Source organism: Trichosurus vulpecula (genome assembly GCF_011100635.1).
Source record: "Trichosurus vulpecula isolate mTriVul1 chromosome X unlocalized genomic scaffold, mTriVul1.pri SUPER_X_unloc_2, whole genome shotgun sequence".
Classification (NCBI taxonomy): domain Eukaryota; kingdom Metazoa; phylum Chordata; class Mammalia; order Diprotodontia; family Phalangeridae; genus Trichosurus; species Trichosurus vulpecula.
In genome coordinates, this window is record NW_023494378.1 from 4,296,274 (window position 1) to 4,302,952 (window position 6,679).

A 6,679-nucleotide genomic window follows, 5' to 3' on the forward strand; every position below is an offset into this window, starting at 1 on the left:
TTCCATGCCCTCCCCCTTCGCCCTGTGTCAAGGAAGAATGAAGGTGACCACCTCGTTTCTACAGTGCTTGGCTTAGGTCACCTCACTGGCTCCTTACCAACAATTCTAGGACCCAAGTGGAATTTTACAGAAGAAGAAACTGAGGTAGGCAGCCGTTAAGTGACTAGCCCAGGGTTGCACGGCCAGTAAGTGTTGAGGTGGATCTGAATTCCGTTCTTGCAGACTCGAGGTCCAGTACAAGGGGCCTGTCTTAGCCCTTGTGCTGTGGGGACTGAGGATGGACAGCTCTGCTCCTGCCTCCCTGGGACTCCATTCTCACCCCACCCCACCCCCCTGGGGCTTCTTGGAATGTCCCAGCCCAGCGCCTCCCCCAGGGCCCAGGACCCAGGGCCACCGTGGCCTCAGGCTCCTCCTCCAGCTGAGCCGGCTGCTGCTCAGGGCACTGCTGCTGCTGCTTCTCCACCTCCAGCTGTTCCACCTCCTCACAGGCCTGCAGGACCTTCTCAAGATGCTCTTCCTGCTCCCTGGGGGCACAAGGAGGAAAGGACAGGACACCTCCTGGGCTTGGAGAACCCCCTCCATCCACCCTCAGTTCCCCCTCCACAGGGCCAAGGAGCGGGAGGGGCCGGGCCAGGGGGCAGACACTCACATCTTCACCTCCTTGGGTACCAGCACTTGTCCTCCTCCTGGTCCTCCTCCACCTTCTGCTTTCTCAGCAGAGGCGCCTCCTCCTCCTCCTCCTCCTTCAGGGGCCGCTCTTTCTCCTGAGGAGGGAAGGGCCGCCTGGCTGAGAGGGAGCAAGGGACAGGCAGGCACCAGCAGAGGCCTGGATCCCCCAGCCTCCCTTCTTCGCACCCCTTCCCGTAGGAGGCCCCCCTTCCCCCCACCCCAACTGCCTGGAGCCCAAGGTGGGCTGTGTCCCAGGCAGGACTTGAACCCGGGTCTGAGGTCAACCGTCTCTCCACGTGCTGTAACAAATGTTATTGACATGAACGGGGCCAAAGGAAGAGGGGGTCACTGCCCATGGCCGGTGCTGCAGACACAGTGGCCTCCCAGGACTGGCACGGCCACTAAGTAAGTGGCCAGGGGGGCTTGGACCCCTGCTCCCCCCTCTCTGAGATCCAAGACCCGCCATCTGTAAAATGGGCTCATTGTCCTTCACCTACATCCCTCCCACGGCTGTTGTACAGAAGCCACCCTGGAACACCCAGAGTCCAGGCTTGGGGTCTGCCTCGGCCTCTCTTGATGGACACGGTGGAGACATCCCAGGTGACATCGGGGCACCACGATCGAGAGGGGGAAGGGGCTTAGTCAGGACCACACGTGCAGGATGCAGCAAGCCAGTGTTCAGACCCCCGAAAAGCTATGGGCAGAGTCTCGTCTGGTGGTGTAGCCAAATGGTCAGTCCCAGGGACCCGAGAATAACTGAGCCCACCAGCCTGAGGGGGAGGCAGCCCTGCAACTTAGTTGCACTCTGCTTGGCCTCAGACTGCAGGACCAGAAGGGGTCAAAATTAGGAGGAGGACAACAGGAGCAAGAAACGGAGCTTTCTGATTCAACTCAATGCACATTTACTTGGGGTTTACCGTGGGCGAGCGTCATGCCCATGATCAGAGCCACCCTCACTTTTACAAACAGTTAAAGCTACTAAAAAATGTAACAAACTGCCTTGTGAAGTAATGAGCTCCCCATGCTCTGAGGTGTTCCAGTAAAGGCTAGACAGACGACCACCTGTCAGGACGCCACTGAGGGAATACCTCCCTTTGACAGAACTTAGGGCTGGAAGCCCCTCCAGCTCTGAGGGTCTCCTGCAGTCCGCTCACCACAGAGACACCAGCAAGGGATCGCTCCCCCCACAGTGGCACGAGGAACCCAAGGTTTTCCACAAGGACAGCACTGCCAACTCCCCAAAGGCCCCAGGCTTCCAAGAATGGGGCAAGGAAAGACCTGCTGCCGGGGGCATTTCCTCCCCATTTCTCCAGTGAGAAAGTCCCTTGGGCAAGTGGCCTGCTGGGAACTCGGCTCCTATCCCCCTTCCTTCCCTCCCAGTGGGCAGGAAAGAGTGCTTGAGGTCACTCACAGACCAGAGCACAGGCCAGGAGAGGGGTAAACACCTCTGCTGAGATCATACCACTCTGGAAGAACTGAAAACTTACAGGTGCACAGAAGGGTCTCTGACAACAGCTGCACAAAACCCCTGAAGCCCAGGACAGGACACCCTCCACCCTGGAAGCAGAGCCTTACTTTGACTTAAAGTCAGGGAAGAGGCTGAGAAAGAGTAAACAACAGAAAAAACTCAGACTATAGAAACTCACTTTGGTGACAAAGAAGACTGAAAAACACACTTAAAAGAAGACAACAAAGTCAAAGCTCCTGCATCAAAAGCCTCCAAGAAAAAGAAGAATGGGTCACAGGGCATGGAAGAGCTCAAAAAGGAGTTTGAAAATCAAATTAGAGAAGTAGAGGAAAAACTGGGACGAAAAAGGAGTAAGGCAAGAAAATCGTGAAAAACAAGTCAACAGCTTGCTAAAGGAGACACAAAGAATTACTGAGGAAAATAATACCGCAGAAAACAGACTACGCCAAATGGAAAAAGAGGCACAAAAATTTACTGAAGAAAAAAAATACACTCCTTAAAAAGCAGAACTGGCCAATGGAAAGGAGGTACAAAAGCTCACTTAAGAAAATAGTTCCTCAAAAATTAGAATGACCAAATGAAAGCTAATGACTTTATGAGAAATCAAAAAACAACAAAACAAAGCCAAAAGAATGAAAAAAAAGAATGCAATGTGAAATATCTCATTGGAAAAACAACTGCCCTGGAACACACATCTATCTTATCCTACAGGAAAGTAGCAGGGGAAGGGGATGGGGGGGGCGGTGATAGAAGGGAGGGCATACTGAGGGAGGGGGCAGCCATGAAGCAAAACACTTTTGAGGAGGAACAGGGTGAAAGGAGAGAAAACAGAATAAATGTGGGAGATAGGAAGGAGGGAAATACAATTAGCAATACTAACTGTGAAAAGAATTGAAGCAAGTTTTTCTGATAAAGGCTTCATTTCTCCAGCATAGAGAGAACTGAGTCCAATTTATAAAAATAAGAGCCTTTCCCCAGCTGATAAGTGACCAAAACATAAGATCAGCTTTCAGATGAAATAATCGAAGCCATCTACAGCCATATGAAAAACCCCTCCAGCTCACGATTGATTGGAGAAATGCAAATCAAAACCATCCTGCGGTACTGCTTCACACCTATTAGACGGCTGATAGGACAGGAAAGGTCAGTGACAAACGTGGGAGGGGATGCGGGAGAGATGAGACCTCACTGCGCTGTTGGTGGAGTTGTGAGCGGATCCAACCCTTCTGTAGAACAATTGGGAACCCTGCCCAGCAGGCCTGGACACCTGTCCCCTGAGGGGGCGGGAACAAGAACGTGGACGGCCACAAGGGCCTGAGGGGAAGAGGTTAATCCTTCATGCATTTGTTCATTCATTCATTCGTTCCACTGGAGGGACACCAGCTGACCACGGGGTATGGAGGGGGCAGGGGGAGTGTCCTTCTGGAGGCTCCAGCATCAGCAGCCCCAGCCTCCCCTCCCCCATCCCAGGGCCCACCCTCAGCTTCCCCCCTGCCAAATGGACGCGGCCGCACTGGGGAGAGGGGCCAGGGCCGTGATTCTCCCCTGGCGATCAACGCGACTCCTCGTTTGACAGGCGGGGAAACTGAGGACGCAAGGGCCTGCCTCAGTTTCCCGGCTCCTCTCGGGCGTCGTCAGGTGGTGCGGAAGCCGCGGAGGCCCGGAAGCCGCGGAGGCCCAGGAGTAGAAAGAGGAGGGGGAAGCGCCTCGCGGTGGGGGACGGCACCGGGCGGGGCCCGAGAGGACGCGGCCTCTGCCCCCCTCAACTGCCGCTCCTCCGCCCCCCCACTCGCCCCCCGCACCCGCCGCGCCACTGCCCCCCTCACCTGCCGCCTCTGGAGGAGCCGCCTCAGGAACCGAGGCGTCGAAGCTCCCGCTGCTGGGGGGTGGGGAGTCGGGAACCAAAGGCGCGAAGGATCACGGGATGCAGCCGCCCCTCCTCCCCTCCCCCCCACCAACAACCGAGCGCCTATTGGCCACAGGGGCTGTCAGTCAATGCTCATTGGAGGCGGGATGGCATGGCCGCCCTGGATCCTATCTCAGCCCTCGTTCTCTTGGCTCCCATCTCCAGTCACCCCAGCCTACCGGTCATTGCCATCACGATCCTCCCTAGACCTCTCCTCCAGTCACCCCAGCCAATGGCCACCCCTCGGTCCCTCCCACATCCTTTCTGTGTATAAACTCCCTCTCAGTCTCCATGGAGGTGCTGGCATTCAATCTGGCCCCCTTGCATTAGCCTTAGGAGTGTTCAGGTTCCTTAAGGGTCTGGCCAATATGGCGGACCTTTAATAGACCTTGTTTGACTGAGGCAATGCCCACTCAGTGATTAAGGCTAGGGAAGAAATGATTCATTCCATTGGTCATAATTCTTCTTTACACAACTTGACTGTTGTGTAAATAGGTTCAATGGGAAGGTATATGTAGAAGATATATCAGATTCCATGCTGTCCTGGGGGGGGGAAGAAAATCTGGAACTCAAAAACATGCAGAACTGAGTGTTGTAAACTAAAAATAAAAACTCTTAATTAAAAAAAAAAAGAAATGAGGCTAGTCAAAAAAAATCAGCCTGGGAGGGGAACAAGCTCAGGGCTTTTGGCTAAAACAAAAACAGTTTCTGTTTACATTCCCTAGGCGCCATCAGGGCCCAATCAATGACCAGGTGGGGCTTTGGCTGGAACAGTTTGTTGGCCATAATTATTTTTGCACATCTTTAGAATTTGTTTTGCTGTGAATGTATTAAAAAAAATTAAAACAAATATTGATGACCAACAAAGTGCATCCATTGATACATCAAACTTTAACAGTGAACATGAAGAGAAAAGTGAGTTCCACAAGTTGGCTGATGCTAAAATATTTCTCAGTGATTGCCTGGCCTATGACAGCTGTGTTAGAGTGGAGGAAGGAATAAAAGTTTTCCAGAAGAATCAGAAGGAGTTTTTTTGTATACTGAACCTTAATAAGAAATGTGATACTTCAGTCCACAAAGTATTGGCAGTGTCTATATGCCCTCAGTCTTTGCCTTATTTTGCTGCCAAGTTCAATCTCAGTGTAACCGCTGCATCAAAAAGACTGCAATTTCCTAAAAAATCTTGGTGTACATTATGTATTTGATTCAATAATAGCTGTTGATTTCAGTATCTTGGAAAGTCAGAAAGAATTTATACATTGATATCATCAGCTCCTTACCTATGTTTGCCTCTGCCAGCCCAGGTTGGATCCAGTATGCAGAAAAAGTGCTGGGTAACCCAATTACACCGCATATATGTACTACAAAATCCCCCCAGCAGATCATGGGATCACTGGTAAAGGATTATTTTGCCAGACAGCAGAACTTGTCCCCAGATAAAAATAGTGCTATGGTTTGCTGCTGCTTATGGCTTTTGAAATATCCAGAACATAGTCCTGAAACTTAAAAAGGGCAAGTTCCCATATCACTTTGTAGAGGTCCTGGCCTGTCCTGGAGGATGCTTAAATGGCAAAGGTCAAACTCAAACTGAAGATGGAAAACCAGACAAAACACTGCTGAGATGAATGAAAGAAGAGTATGCTGAGATCCCTGTGCAGCTTCCAGAAACTAACACATATGTAGGGAGACCATGCCAAGAGTGGCTAGATGGTACAGATTCCCCAAAGGGCCTGAAAGTCCTTGTTAAGCCTGAAAATTTGGTTGAAGGAAACAACAGAGCTAGGTGATAGAAAAATCCATGTTGTTTATTATTTTACCTTAAAGCATAGCGGAGCTAGCTTACTTGTACGTACAAGGAGTCAGAGTATAAACTCTGGCTGCCTGAACAAAGCAATGAGAAAACTTACATACGTTATTTTAGCAGAGCTAGAAAGCCTGTATTACCTCATTTTTTATGACCCTCATGTATATTTAACCATGATACAAGAAGAGGATTTTCCTTAATGGAATAGAGTTGTAAAGGATGTTGACAAAAGTCAGTTGAAACTACAGCCCAGCGTCTCTGTGTCTCATTACATTCCATAACATAGTATATACCTGTAGAATATTAAGCAAGGTAATCTCTCTTGGGGTTAGGGTAATGTCCTTAATGATGTGGCCTTGTTGACAGAGGTAAGGGTATTGCCTGAGCAAACTTTTAGAGAGAACAAAGAAGCCCAGGTGCTGGATCTTCATCCAGTTACTCATTAATTCAGGCTCTGGGTCTGGTTGAAATTAGAAAATGATATAAAATAGTATAATATTTTCCACATTTCCTCCTGAAGCTGAAAGCTTCACCTGAAGACCAATTAAGGTATGGAAAAACCTCTATCTTCCCCAGGGGTAAAGTTGTAAAAATCCTTATCTAGGTGGATTCAGGTTTTTTTTTTCTCTTTCTGTGTTTGGACATCCCCAGAGATGCACAGTAATTATAAACTACTTGTAAACAAGCAGGGGGAGCAAGTTGCAAGGGGGATCAGTAGGGAGCACAATGGGGAAACTAGAGCACCTAAGTAAAATAAGCTAAAGACACCAAAGGTACAAGTAAACAGTCTTGGGAACGCAACGGACTCAGAAAGGGAAAGAGCAGTTCTTGT

At 50.1% G+C, this 6,679-nt stretch overlaps 1 pseudogene; it reads left to right on the forward strand.

Annotated features, from left to right (window-relative positions):
- The first annotated feature begins 4,882 nt into the window (after positions 1-4,882).
- Positions 4,883-5,550, forward strand: LOC118833160 (annotated as a pseudogene).
- Positions 5,551-6,679: the final 1,129 nt, after the last annotated feature.